Raw genomic sequence first — 15,952 nt, 5'->3', positions numbered from 1 at the left:
GTACAGTTTATTACACCAATGGGTCCAAGGGGAATCAGTTCCCAACAAGGACCCTGATGTTTCTGAGAGGCCCAGTTTTACACCCCCCACTACATGACTGGTTACATGTTAGCAACCTCCTTGTTGTATATGATTGAGTTTTACAACAAGTAGGTGCTAGGAGAATAAACAAATAAGGTTAAAGGTGGGGGGAACAATGATTATACATCAAGGGGGATGTCTCCATGGTTAATCTAACAGGGCCTGACCTCAACTACAGTCTCCATTTGCCATCTGTAGGGAAGGAAGTCTCCAGGAGACCTGGTTTTTACTAGCAAAAGTTTCCTCACTCTTGGGCAGGGTTCAGGTCCTATTCACATCCTGTCTTTAAGATGGATGACAGGCTTCAAGATGGAGTCTCTCGTGCTTTCCTCACACTGACCCCAACAACATGAGATGTTGGAAATCAAAAAGCCCAGAAGTCTATGTCCTAGGCACAATGCCTTATGTCTGAAGCTTATTAACCTGCACCTCCTATTCATTGAAAATGTTACCAGTCCCTTGGACGGCAAGGAGATCCAACCAGTCCATTCTGAAGGAGATCAGCCCTGGGATTTCTTTGGAAGGAATGATGCTAAAGCTGAAACTCCAGTACTTTGGCCACCTCATGCGAAGAGCTGACTCATTGGAAAAGACTCTGATGCTGGGAGGGATTGGGGGCAGGAGGAGAAGGGGACGACAGAGGATGAGATGGCTGGATGGCATCACTGACTTGATGGACATGAGTCTGAGTGAACTCCGGGAGTTGATGATGGACAGGGAGGCCTGGCGTGCTGCGATTCATGGGGTCACAAAGAGTCGGACACGACTGAGCAACTAATCTGATCTGATGGCTACAAGGTTTCCACATTCTGCCATTTAGGATGGAAGAATATATTTGTTTTAGTGTGAACCTTTCATGCAAGGTGGACTTGACAGCAGAGAACAAGACCTCTTTTACTTATAAATGAGTTGCCAGGAAATGATAGTACCTTTGGTGGAATTTAGTTTGAGAATTTATTTCTCCTGGTAGTAAGCTTCAGGGTTAAAGATAGATAGCCTCCATTTATTTTCTCATCAGTGGAGGCTGCTGATATTTACCAAAAGAACCTCACATTCACAGAATTGCTAAAATAGCTTAGGTCCATTTGCCACAGTGGGGAATTGATTGCCAGAGGGGAACCAGAATCAACATTTCCCCAAACATCAAGTTATCCATGACCAGAATGTTGGGAGTCAATGAAAGGAAGGAATTGCTTTGTTGAGGGAAGCTTAGTTGGCTTGCTGATTTCTGTATGTTCCATCCCCTGGGGTAGGTTAGAACAGACCAACGATACATTGGCATTACTCCTGACTGCTTTCCAAAGGTAGTGAGGGTTCATCGTTTCCATTCAATTAATGCTTGTGCTTTTTTTCCTGATTAGGGTATTTGGTCACTAAGGTAAATGTTATTTCAACCCTGACTGCATACTGATATTGAATTCTTACGGAGCCCTAACTTCTAAATGGTTGTAGAAGTTAATTAAGACATTTTATAGCATTATAAATTTTATTTTTACCAATAGTATCTGAATCTCTCTCTGCCATCATTTGTCTTGCAATTTAACTTTTTCTTTCCACATTGCCATTATGGAAGCTGTATAATCTTAAACCTCAAACTAATGATTAACTATTAACATTGTTTAAACTACAGATCTATTCCGTCATCTAGGAAACTACCTAGATGACGGAATAGATCTGTAGGGTCAAAGCAACTAACAAATGTCTCTTTACTGCTAGGCTTATAAACAACAAAATGCAGATGAGTTAGTGTCTTTTTGTTCCTCTCACTCTCATAGTCCAGAGACATTTTGTTATAAAGTTTCAGTTTACCTCCAGCCATAGGTATTCCTTAGTCTATGGGAGAAATAGCCCTTACAGAGAGGGCTTTAGCACTCTTCTTTCAATTCCTATTATCCTAACCTCACACATGACAATTATGATCACTCCATTCACAAAGATATATCTATTTGAATGCAGAGTTCCAAAGAATAGCAAGGAGAGATAAGAAAGCCTTCCTCAGTGATCAGTGCAAAGAAATAGAGGAAAACAATAGAATGGGAAAGACTAGAAATCTCTTCAATAAAATTAGAGATACCAAGGAAACATTTCATGCAAAGATGGGCACAATAAAGGACAGAAATGGTATGGACCTAACAGAAGCAGAAGATATTAAGAAGAGGTGGCAGGAATACACAGAAGAACTTTACAAAAAAGATCTTCATGACCCAGATAATCACGATGGTAAGATCACTCACCTAGAGCCAGACGTCCTGGAATGTGAAGTCAAGCGGGCCTAAGGAAGCATCTTTGCGAACAAAGCTAGTGGAGGTGATGGAATTCCCGTTGAGCTATTTCAAATCCTGAAAGAAGATGCTGTGAAAGTGCTGCATTCAATATGCCAGCAAATTTGGAAAACTCAGCAGTGGCCACAGGACTGGGAAAGGTCAGTTTTCATTCCAATCCCAAAGAAAGGCAATGCCAAAGAACGCACCAACTACCACACAATTGCACTCATCTCACAAGCTAGTAAAGTAACGCTCAAAAATCTCCAAGCCAGGCTTCAACAGTATGTGAACTGTGAAATTCCGGATGTTCAAGCTGGATTTAGAAAAGGCAGAGGAACCAGAGATCAAATTGCCAACATCTGTTAGATTATCAAAAAAGCAAGAGAGTTCCAGAAAAACTTCTAGTTCTGGCTTATTGAGTATGCCAAAGCCTTTGACTGTATGGATCAGCACAAACTGTGGAAAATTCTGAAAGAGATGGGAATACCAGACCACCTGACCTGCCTCTTGAGAAATATGTATGCAGGTCAGGAAGCAACAGTTAGAACCGGGCATGGAACAACAGACTGTTTCCAAATTGGGAAAGGAGTATGTCAAGGCTGTGTATTGCCACCCTGCTTATTTAACTTATATACAGAGTACATCATGTGAAATGCCAGGCCGGATGAAGCACAAGCTGGAATCAAGATTGGCAGAAGAAATATCAATAACCCTATATTTGCAGATGACACCACCCTTATGGAAGAAAGTGAAAAAGAACTAAAGAGCTTCTTGATAAAAGTGAAAGAGGAGAGTAAAAAGTTGGCTTACAGCTCAACATTCAAAAAACTAACATCATGCCACCTGGTCCCATCACTTCATGGCAAATAGATGGGGAAACAATGGAAACAGTGACACATTTTGTTTTGGGGGGCTCCAAAATCACAGCAGATGGTGACTGCCACCATGAAATTAAAAGACGCTTACTCCTTGGAAGAAAAGTTATGACCAACCTAGACAGCATATTACAAAGCAGATACATTGCTCTGCCAACAAAGGTCCATCTAGTCAAGGCTATGGTTTTTCCAGTAGTCATGTATGGATGTGAAAGTTGGACTATAAAGAAAACTGAGCACAGAAGAATTGATGCTTTTGAACTGTGGAGTTGGAGAAGACTCTTGAGAGTCCCTTGGACTGCAAGGAGATCCAACCAGTCCATCCTAAAGGAAATCAGTCCTGAATATTCATTGGAAGGACTGATGCTGAAGCTGAAACTCCAATACTGTGGCCACCTGATGTTAAGAACATCACAGGGTCATCACAGAACAAAAGACCCTGATGCTGTGAAAGATTGAAGGAGGGAGAAGGGGACCACAGAGCATGAGATGGTTGGATGACATCAGTGACTCAATGGACATTAAGTTTGAGTAAACTCTGGGAGTTGGTGATGGACTGGGAGACCTGACGTGCTGTGGTCCATGTGGTCGCAAAGAGTCAGACACGACTGAGTGACTGAACTGAACTGATTCAAAAAGAAGTCCCCTCTCATTTGTTGGCTCTGAGACACAGTAATATTTCTCCCATTTTTCTTCTTACTCTCTGTGAGTGTTCTCCTTGGCCATCTTCTAGTCTCATGCCATGTGACTGTTCAACTACTGCCTCATTAGGCCAGTCTCATCAATTTTTGCAGATTTCGTCAAAGAAATTCATAAAGTAAACAGGTAGCACATGGTGACTAGGTGAATACTGGGAGCTATAGAGGAGGAAAATTTCCTTCTATACTTCTAGGTTTTTGGCTGAGACACTCCCTCCCCACTACCCATAATAAAAGATAGATTAACAGGGGGAGAAAATCAAACCAACGTTTCAGTTCAGTTCAGTCACTCAGTCATGTCCAACTCTTTGTGACCCGATGGACTGCAGCATGCCAGGCCTCCCTGTCCATCACCAAAACCAAAGTTTAATAGCATGCATTCCTTCTGAATACATAGGAGATGCCCAGGAAGCTCCTGGAAATGGCCTAACTATCATTCTTAATACCATCTCTAGCTACAGACAGAAGAAGATGTTGGGCGTGGGGAGTCAGTTATGGGAGTTCAGTTCAGTTCAGTTGCTCTGTCCTGTTTGACTTTTTGCACCCTATGGACTGCAGCATGCCAGGCTTCCCGATTGATCACCAACCCCTGGAGCTTACTCAGACTCGTGTCCATTGAGTCGGTGATGCATCCAACCATCTCATCCTCTGTCATCCCCTTCTCTTCCTTCCTTCAATCTTTCACAGCATCAGGGTCTTTTCAAATGAGTCAGTTCTTCACATCAGGTGGCCACAGTATTGGAGTTTCAGCTTCAGCATCAGTCCTTCCAATGAATATTCAGGAATGATTTCCTTTAGGATGGATTGATCTCCTTGCAGTCCAAGGGACTCTCAAGAGTCTTCTCCAACTCCACAGTTCAAAAGCATCAGTTCTTTGGCACTCAGCTTTCTTTATAGTCCAACTCTCACATCCATCCATGACTACTGGAAAAACAATAGCTTTGACTAGACGGACCCTTGTTGACAGAGCAATGTCTCTGCTTTGTAATATGCTGTCTAGGTTGGTCATAACTTTTCTTCCAAGGAGTAAGTGTCTTTTAATTTCATGGCTGCAGTCACCATCTGCTGTGATTTTGGAGCTCCCAGAAATAAAGTTTGTTGCTGTTTCCATTGTTTCCCCATCTATTTGCCATGAAGTGATGGGACCAGATGCCAAGATTTTAGTTTTCTGAATGTTGAGCTTTAAGCCAAGTTTTTCACTCTCCTCTTTCACTTTTATCAAGAGGCTCCTTAGTTCTTCTTCGCCTTCGTTCGTAATGGTGGTGTCATCTGCACATCTGAGGTTATTGATATTTCTCCTGCCATTCTTGATTCCAGCTTGTGCTTCATCCAGCCAAGCGTTTCTCATGATGTACTCTGCTTATAAGTTAAATAAGCAGGGTGGCAATATACAGTCTTTACATACTCCTTTCCCGATTTGGAATAAGTGTGTTGTTCCATGTCCAGTTATAACTGTTGCTTCTTGACCTGCATACAGATTTGTCAAGAGGCAGGTCAGGTGGTCTGGGATTCCCATCTCTTGAAGAATTTTCCACAGTTTGTTGTGATCCACACAGTCAAAGTCTTTCGCATAGTCAGTAAAGCAGAAATAGATGTTTTTCTGGAACTCGCTTGCTTTTTCAATGATCCAACGGATGTTGGCAATTTGATCTCTCATTCCTCTGCCTTTTCTAAATCCAGCTTGAACATCTTGAAGCTCATGGTTCACGTATTGTTGAAGCCTGGCTTGGAGAATTTTGAGCATTAGTTTGCTAGTGTGTGAGATGAGTGCAATTGTATGGTAGTTGGCGCATTCTTTGGCATTGCTTTTCTTTGGGATTGGAATGGAAACTGACCTTTTCCAGTCCTGTGACCACTACTGCATTTTCCAAATTTGATGGCATATTGAGTGCAGCACTTTCATAGCATCATCTTTTAGGATTTGAAATAGCTCAACTGGAATTCCATCACCCCCACTAGCTTTGTTTGTAGTGATGCTTACTAAGGCCCACTTGACTTTGCAGTCCAGAATGTCTGGCTCTAGTTGAGCAATCATACCATCGTGATTATCTGGGTCATGAAGATCTTTTTTGTAAAGTTCTTCTGTGTATTCCTGCCACCTCTTCTTAATATCTTCTGCTTCTGTTAGGTGCGTACCATTTCTGTCCTTTATTGTGCCCAGGTTTGCATGAAATGTTCCCTTGGTATCTCTATTTTCTTGAAGAGATTTCTAATCTTTCCCATTCTATTGTTTTCCTCTATTTCTTTGCACTGATCACTGAGGAAGGCTTTCTTATCTCTCCTTGTTATTCTTTGGACCTCTGCATTCAAATGGGTATATCTTTCCTTTTCTCCTTTGCATTTCGCTTCCCTTCTTTTCACAGCTATTTGTAAGGCTTCCTCAGACAACCATTTTGCCTTTTTGCAGTTCTTTTTCTCTGGGATGGTCTTGATCACTGCCTCCTGTACATTTTCACAAACCTTTGTCCCTGGTTCTTCAGGCACTCTGTCTATCATATGTAATCCCTTGAATCTATTTGTCACTTCCACTATATAATTGTAAGTGATATGATTTAGGTCATACCTGAATGATCTAGTGGTTTCCCCTACTTTCTTCAATTTAAGTCTAAATTTTGCAATAAGGTGCTCATGATCTTAGCCACAGTCAGCTCCTGATATTGGTTTTGCTGAATCTATAAGGTTTCTTCATCTTTGGCTACAAAAAATATAATCAATCTGATTTTAGTATTGACCATCTGGTGATGTCCATGTGTAGAGTCTTCTTTTATGTTGTTGGAAGAGGGTGTTTGCTATGACTAGTGTGTTCTCTTGACCAAACTCTATTAGCCTTTGCCCTGCTTCATTCTGTACTCCAAGGCCAAATTTGCCTGTTAATCCAGATTTCTTGACTTACTACTTTTGCATTCCAGTCACCTATAATGAAAAAGGCATCTTTTTGGGGTGTTAGTTCTAGAAAGTCTTGTAGGTTTTCATAGAACTGTTCAACTTGGGCTTCTTCAGCATTACTGGTTGTGGCCTAGACTTGGATTATTGTGATATTGAATGGTTTGCCTTGGAAATGAACAGAGATCATTCTGTTGTTTTTGAGATTGCATCCAAGTACTGCATTTTGGACTCTTTTGTTGACTATGATGGCTAATCCATTTCTTCTATGGGATTCTTGCCCACAGTAGTAGATATAATGGTCATCTGAGTTAGATTCACCCATTCCAGTCCATTTTAGTTTGCAGTTATGGGAGGTGACCAGGAAAAGCACAGTAAAGGAGGATATGGTAGTTTCGAAAATTTAGGTCATTCCCTTCTCCAGGAGTTTCTAAAGATTTAGTCATGTTCCTCTTCCTATTGCAGAGAGGGAGATTTCCTTTATAAATATAAATGTTCCTTACAAAAGGGTTGCGGTGGAGAAAAATGGGAGGCAGGGATAGTTAGGGAGTTTGGAATAGGTATGTACATACTGCTGTTTAAAATGGATAACTATAAGGACTTACTGTACAGCACATGGAACTCTGCTCAATGTTTTGTGGCAGCCTAGATGGGAGGGGAGTTTGGGGAAGAATGGATACATGTGTATGTGTGACTGAGTCCTTTCACTGTTTACCTGAAACTATCACAACGCTGTTAATCAGCTGTACCCCAATACAAAACAAAAAGTTTAAAATAAAATAAATAAAAGACAGAGAATATCAGGAGATATATGAAAACTGTGAGGTGAAGTCATTCAATCATATGCAACTCTTTGCAACCCCATGGACTGTAGCCCACCAGGCTCCTCTGTCCATGGAATTTTCCAGGCAGAAATACTGGAGTGGGTTGCCATTTCCTTCTCCAGGGGATCATGAAAACTGTAGAACTGTAAAAAAAACTCATGTGGAAATCTTAGAACAGTATCTGAAGTCATCTAATAAAGTCCTAGATATTTCATTTAAAAATATATAAATAACTTTTATAAATAAATTAAAAAAAGAAGTGAGAACAAACTTCCTGTAAGCATACTGCTTAATAGGAACAAGAACTAAAGTTGTCAATATTAACATTACTATTCCAGCAAATTTTTGCCTAGGAAAATAAAATTGTAAGTAGCTTTATTGTTTGTTTCAGGAATTTTCTGAAAAGTTATTTATTAGAATAATAAGCTGGTTTAATTAGCTGCCCTTCTCAAAGCAAGTGGTTATGAGTCAGGATAAATATCACCATTCTCATATGGACAAATTGCTCACTCATCAAATGGTTACTCAACAAGACATACTTCAAAACTCTTGCCTTGCTATATTCCCCAATCTAAGAATTTATATCAGAAATGTTGTCCCATTCCAATCAGACCCCTGCATTGAAAGAGGTTCCTTAAACCAAACACCTAACCTTTATAAATATATGCCTTTGACTTTCCTTTTCTAATACACTATTAAGTTGATATCTTTCCTAACCAAAACAAGTAATACATTAAGCCTTGTTTGTGAAACCAAGCAGGACCCTATGGGGCCCTCCTGGGCACAAAATCCTTTCTGTGTCCTCCATTTCAGCTTCCTGAATACCAAAGTGCAGATTCAAACTGGGAACCTAGGGAATGCAGAAAACAAAGTAGGAGCAATCAAGAAAATAGTGCAGCAAGGGGCAGGATCCTGGTTCTTCTGGAAGGGATGTCAGTTCAGTACAGTTCAGTCCAGTCACTCAGTCTTATCTGACTTTTTGTGATCCCACGGACTGCTGCACACCAGGCTTCTATATCCATCACCAACTCCTGAAGCTTGCTCAAACTCATGTGGTTGGTTGATGATGCCATCCAACCATATCATCCTCTGTTGTCCCCTTGTCCTCCTACCTTCAATCTTTCCCAGCATCAGGATCTTTTCCAGTGAATCATTTCTTTGCATCAGGTGGCCAAAGTACTGGAGCTTCAGCTTCAGCATCAGTCCTTCCAATGAACATTCAGGACTGATTTCCTTTAGGATGGACTGGTTGGATCTCCTTGCAGTCCAAGGGACTCTCAAGAGTCTTCTCCAACACCACAGTTCAAAAGCATCAGTAGTTCGGTGCTCAGCCTTCTTCACAGTCCAACTCTCACATCCATACATGACTGCTGGAAAGACCATAGCTATGACTGGACGGACCTTTGTTGGCAAAGTAATGTCTCTGCTTTTTAATATGCTTTCTAGGTTGATTATAGCTTTTCTTCCAAGGAGCAAACATCTTTTAATTTCATGGCTGCAGTCACCATCTGCAGTGATTTTGGAGCCCAACAAAATAAAGTGTGTCACTGTTTCCATTGTTTCCCCATCTATTTGCCTTGAAGCGATGGTATAGGATGCCATGACCCTGCCCCCTGCTGCACTATTGTTTCTTTTTTTTTTTAAATTTTATTTAATTTTTAAACTTTACATAATTGTATTAGTTTTGCCAATACACTATTGTTTCTTAACTATTCCTCCTTTGTTTTCTGCATTCCCTAGCTTCCCTGATTAGCAACTGTTTGAATCTTCACTTTGGTATTCATGAAGGTCTTGGTGGCTGAAGCATCTTTCCTGCAAATAAGAAATGGAAGACATATACATAACCATATTTTTGAGTTCTTCTGCAGGAACTAAGACCCCCGCCCCCCACCCAGGTAGAGGAGGGTAACTTCAGGCTGAGTAAGAGATTCCTGGAGCACAGCCCTGTTACCTTACTACCAACCAATCAGAAGAAAAATCACACACCCTGTAGCCTTTACTCCATGAAAATCATTGGAGTGTTTTGAGTTTTTGAGTGTAAGCCATCTGTTCTCCTTGCTTGGCTCTGCAGTACACCTTTCTCTGCTCCAAACTCAGATTTCAGTTTGTTTGGCCTCAATCTGCATTAGGCACACAAACTTCTATTTAGTAACATTTGATCAACAAATTTTTGTTGGTGATCTTTTTTGAAGTCAGCAGTCATAGATGTGAGAGTTAAAGTAATGAGAATAAATCAGTTTTTAATAAATATACAGAGCATGAAACTAGAATATGTCCAAGGACAACATTCACAGACAGCATAAGAAGAAGATGAACTAGAGACAACTACAGAAAAGTTAGGAGAAATGGATTTTATCATATATCAGAGCCAAGAAATGAGAGAGGGCTTCTTTCCTGGTGGGGGGAGTCATAAGTGTCATGTATCAAAAGTTTAGAATAATAAGGATTAAAAGGAAACTGCTAAAATTGTTTATAGGAAGTTTAAGAACACTCAGCAGTTAAGCACAGAGTGAATATATGATTATTAGATGTGACCAACAGATCTACTCAAACTCTGAAGAAATTTGAGAAAAAATGAAAATATATTATCACCGTTTACAAATTTGACTTGGTGAAGTTTATGGTGAATTGGGGCAGATTCAAGATAATAGAGAAAGACGTAAAGGTTTGAATAATTTAGAATTGCTTGCTCAGTCCCTCAGCCATGTTGAATTCTTTGCTACCCCATGGACTCTAGCCTGTCAGGCTCCTCTGTCCATGGAATTCTCCAGGCAAGAATACTGGAATGGGTTGCCATTTCCTTCTCCAGGGGCTTTTCCTGATCCAGGGATCAAACCTGTGTCTCCTGTGTCTCCTGCATTGCAGGCACATCTTTTACCCACTGAGCCATCAGAGAAGCCATAATTTAGATGAGAGGGTGGCAAAACTTTTCTGCAAATGACCCTCTTGCAAACAAACAGCTCTGTTATGGTAAAGCCAGGGAAGCAGCCAAGACATAACCAATTGGGCCTGGGTGGATGTGTTCCAAAAACCTTTATTTACAAAACTGGATTGCAGGCTGCATTTGGCCCATCTCTACAGTTTGTAGACCCCTGATTTATACTAAGGAAATGTTAAAGAACAAAAGAAATTGTTAGCAAGCTAAAGTACACATAGAAGTTGTTGACATTAAATAGATTCACTAGAATGGAGCAACTATTCAAAGTGTTTTTTAAGAGAGCCTAAAATAGCAGCATCTGAAGACAGCTCTTTATTTTTCCCCAAAGAAAACTTATATGGATGATGCTGGTATCTGATCTGCATGTGTCTTGATAGCCATACTGGGTCATCCTACACTGAAATAAATAAGTCTTTGTGTGATACCATATTTTGCATAAAATTCATGCTTCCCAAATTAATAGCCTTTGTCAATTTAGAATTTTAATCAGTGCATGCTACTTTGCTTTTTAAATCTCTTGAAAATTAGACCAGAAAAAAGGTAAGATAATTAATACAAATTAACAAATAGTCAAATTAATCTCTTGAATACATATAAATTCACATTCAGACTTAATATTAGTACCCAAAAGAAGTTTGGATAGTACTCTCCTCAAAAGGGAAGTAAATGAGGGAAAAAGGAGATTGCAATGGGTGTGTCTTGTCAAGCTTAACTATACAACTAACAACTTACTTTGTAATGCATTTTAACTTTGATAATCTATGAACCATGCAAGTTTCATAAACTAGTTGCTTGCAAATAATGTGGTTGTGGTATCAAAAGCAATGTCAAAGTAAAGGTAGAGATATTTAGTAGTAAATTCATAGAAAGTTTTATAGGCCTTTCTTATTTAATTATGAAATTATACCATCATAATACCATTATAGCATTGCACATGCATTTTATTTACTATTGATCATGCTGTTCTGATTATTTAATCACCTGCCAGTACTTCTTACACTTTATTTTAACTGAGAATTAGGAAAAACAGCTACATTTAAAACACATTACATTGCAAAATATAGGTCAAGTGCTTTATATTGCAGTAGTACATTTAGTCCTCACACCAAATCCATCCCCATACTCCAGATAAGGAAAGTAAAGCACAAAAAGATTATGATACTTTCTAGTAACAGAAGAGCTCATAAGTGACAGAACTGAGACTTGACCAAGTTCTTTTTATCCCAAGATCCCAATTTCTTAACTACCCTAAAATACCAGTTCTGAGTAAGATTACTGGGGATGAGGGTGAGGAGTGCAACAGTACAGTTGGCTAATTAAGTGTCCACTATCTTCCAGGTTTTAGTGCTACATTGGATATGTCAGATGTCCCATGAAGGGGGGAAGGTTATCCAGGAAATTATTTTATCATTTGATAAAAAATTAAAATATGATGAAATATATTAAAAATGTGCACTTTGAGACCCTTATATAAGGATAGTTAATAAAAACCTACCACCAGACCAGTCATTTCAACAGGATGGAATGGGATATATCAGAATACAGGAGTGTATCTTTGTGAACCATTGCACTAGACTCTGAATTCTTTGAGAGCATCTTAGTTACCTTTGTATCTCCAATGCCAACCACAAGGCCTATCATAAAAAACAAAATATAGAACATAAAGGGGAACCAGTTTCTGATGAGACACTTATATTTGTCAGTGGGTCAGTCATATCTCCTGAACCTCGGTTTATAATTTCTGAAATATAGTTCGTTGCTAGCTAATTACACAATTTTAAAAACATATAGATCAGATTTTTAACTTATGAAACTTGCCATCTAATGCATAGAAGACAAACCATAATAATACTTATCCTACCTTGTTCAGGCTTCCCTGGTGGCTTAGATGGTAAAGAATCTGCCTGCAATGCAAGAGACTTGAATTAGATCCTTGGGTCAGGAAGATCCCCTGGAGAAGGAAATGGCAACACACTCCAGTATTATTGTCTGGAGAATTCCATGGACAAAGGAGCCTGGCGGGCTATAGGCCATGGAGTTACAAAGAGTTGGACACAACTGAGCAGCTACCACTCATACTCATACCTTGTTCACAGAATTGATGTGAAGGTCAAATGAGATACTGTATATATTTTACACCTTATAAAACACAATCGACCCTTGAACAATGTCAATTTTAGGGGCACTGACCCTTCAGGAAGTAAAAAATCTGTGTATAATTTATAGTTGATCATATATATATATCTCCCTAGATTCAACTAAACCTTTGATTCTATTGTACTGTAGGAGTTACTATTGAAAAAAATTCATGTATAAGTGGATCTGTGCAATTCCAACTAGCATTGTTCAAGGGTCAACTATACAAAAGTTAGCATTAGAATTTGTTCATAAAAAGTTGCTGTCATCTATCTAATAGTCTGATTTATTTTGGTTGCGAGAAATAGAAATTCAACTCCAACTAACCTAAGGGGGAAAAACGAGTGTATTGAAAGTGCATAGGGTAGCGTAGCACTCTGAATCAAGAAAGAAGAAAGAAAAAATAAGCTGCAAGGGCAGGGTAACTCTAGGAATCTCAGGTATGTCAAGTAAGGTCTCGGTGCCATGAATTTCTTTTTCTATCAGTTTTTCTTTTTCTCCTGCTTCTTTCTCCAACTGGAACTGGAGAGTAGAGTAGTCCCCCTTTATCCATGAGGGTTCTAAGACTCCCCAGTGGATGCCTCCACCACAAAAAGTACCAAACCCTACATACACTTAGGCACTGAGATACCTGGACAGTTGATCTGATAACCAAGACAGCTACTGAGTGTAGCTGGGCATGATATGGGCATGATGTGCTGGACAAGGGGATGATTCATGTCCCAAGTGGAATGGAACAGGATAGTCTGAGACTTCAACATGCTACTCAGAATTGTGCACAATTTAAAACTTATGAATGGTTTATTTCTGAAATTTTCTATTTAATATTTTTGGACCATGCTTGACCTTGGGTAACTGAAACTGCAGAAGGCATAACCACAGATAAGGGAGGGGGTACCATTGTATTAGCTTCTTCTTCTCAGGCTTCTCCACTTGGTGGAAAAAATAGCCTATGTTACCCCTAGAGTCATATCCTTATAGTTGTGTCCTAGAATCATACCTTTATAGTTCTTTGATATCCTTACTAGAGTTAGGATACACACGTCTGAAAAATCCTGAAGAAGGACTCTGATTGCATGCAAGGATGGCATACTCTTCCCATTGCTAATCACCGAGGTCATACAACTGGGTTTCTATGATGGTCTCAGCCTGGGTCACATGTTCACTCATTTTCATTATAAAAAATGGAGCTAGGAAAAATATCCTGAGCAAAGATAATAATTACTACAATATCATAGTTTTATTTGCTTAATGCCTTATCTACTAAAAATACAAAGGAGTTCCTTTGTGATCTAGTGGTTAGAATTCAGGCTTTCACTGCCATGACTCAGGTTTGACCCCTGGTTGGAGAACTGAGATTCAAAAAAAAAAAAAAACAACAACAACCCAGAAACCCATGTAGAATGTCTTCAGTTCAGTTCAGTCGCTCTTTGCAACCCCATGAATTGCAGCACGCCAGGCCTCCCTGTCCGTCACCAACTCCCGGAGTTCACTCAAACTCACATCCATCAAATCAGTGATGCCATCCAGCCATCTCATCCTCTGTCGTCCCCTTCTCCTCCTGCCCCTAACCCCTCCCAGCATCAGAGTCTTTTCCAATGAGTCAACTCTTCACATGAGGTGGCCAAAGTACTGGAGTTTCAGCTTCAGCATCAGTCCTTCCAGAGAACACCCAGAACTGATCTCCTTTAGAATGGACTGGTTGGATCTCCTTGCAGTCCAAGGGACTCTGAAGAGTCTTCTCCAACACCACAGTTCAAAATCATCAGTTCTTCGGTGCTCAGCTTTCTTCACAGTCCAACTCTCACATCCATACATGACCACAGGAAAAACCATAGCCTTGACTAGACGGACCTTTGTTGGCAAAGTGATGTCTCCGATTTTCAATATGCTATCTAGATTGGACATAACTTTCCTTCCAAGGAGTAAGCGTCTTTTAATTTCATGCCTGCAGTCACCATCTGCAGTGACTTTGGAGCCCCAAAAAACAAAGTCTGACACTGTTTCCACTGTTTCCCCATCTATTTCCCGTGAAGTGATGGGACCAGATGCCATGATCTTCATTTTCTGAATGTTGAGCTTTAAGCCAACCTTTTCACTCTCCTCTTTCACTTTCATCAAGAGGCTCTTTAGTCCTCTTCACTTTCTGCCACAAGGGTGAAGAATGTCTTAGATTCTCTCTATTTCTCTTGTTGTTGTTGTTCAGTTGCTCAGTCTTGTCTGACTTTTTGCAACCCATGGACAGCAGCATGACAGGCTCCTCTGACCTTCACTATCTCCTACAGTTTGCTCAAACTCATGTCCATTGACTTAGTGATGCCATCCAACCATCTCATCCTCTGTCACCCCTTTGTCCTTCTGCCTTCAATCTTTCCCAGCATCAGGGGCTTTTCCAGTAAGTCGGCTTTTCACATCAGGTGGTCAAAGTATTGGAGCATTAGCTTCAGCATCAGTCCTTCCAATGAATATTCAGGATTGACTTCCTTTAGGATTGACTGATTTGATCTCCTTGCAGTCCAAGGGACGTTCAAGAGTCTTCTCCAGCATCGTAATTTGATAGCATCAATTTGTCTGCACCCAGCCTTCTTTATGGTCCAACTGTCACATCCATATATGACTACTGGAAAAACCATAACTTTGACTATACAGACCTTTGTCGGCAAAATGATGTTTTTGCTCTTTAATACACTGTCTAGGTTTGTCATAATTTTTCTTCCAAGGAGAAGTGCCTTTTAATTTTGTGGCTGTAGTCACCATCCATAGTGACTTTGGAGCCCAAGAAAATAAAATCTGCCACCACTTACACTTTTTCCTCTTCTATTTTCCATGAAGTGATGGGGCCAGATAACACGATCTTAGCTTTTTGAATGTTGAGTTTCAAGACAGCTTTGTCAGTCTCTTCTTTTACCCTCATCAAGAGGCTTTTTAGTTCCTCTTCACTTTCTGCCATTAGAGTGGTATCATCTACATATCTGAAGTTGTTGATATTTGTCCTATCAACCTTGATCCCAGGTTGTAGTTCATCCAGCTTGGCATTTCACATGATATACTCTGCATAGAAGTTAAATAAGCAGAGTGACAATATACAGCCTTGTCATACTCCTTGCCCAATTTTGAACCAGTCAGTTGTTCCACACAGTGTTCTAACTGTTGCTTCCTGACCTGCGTACAGGTTTCTCAGGAGGCAGGTAAGATGGTCTGATATTCCCATCTCTTTAAGAATTTTTCAGTTTGTTGTGATCCACACAGTCAA

This window comes from Bos indicus x Bos taurus, chromosome X (assembly GCF_003369695.1).
Source record: "Bos indicus x Bos taurus breed Angus x Brahman F1 hybrid chromosome X, Bos_hybrid_MaternalHap_v2.0, whole genome shotgun sequence".
NCBI classification, from domain to species: domain Eukaryota; kingdom Metazoa; phylum Chordata; class Mammalia; order Artiodactyla; family Bovidae; genus Bos; species Bos indicus x Bos taurus.
The sequence above is the reverse complement of the archived record's forward strand: the minus strand, read 5'-3'. Positions refer to the sequence as shown.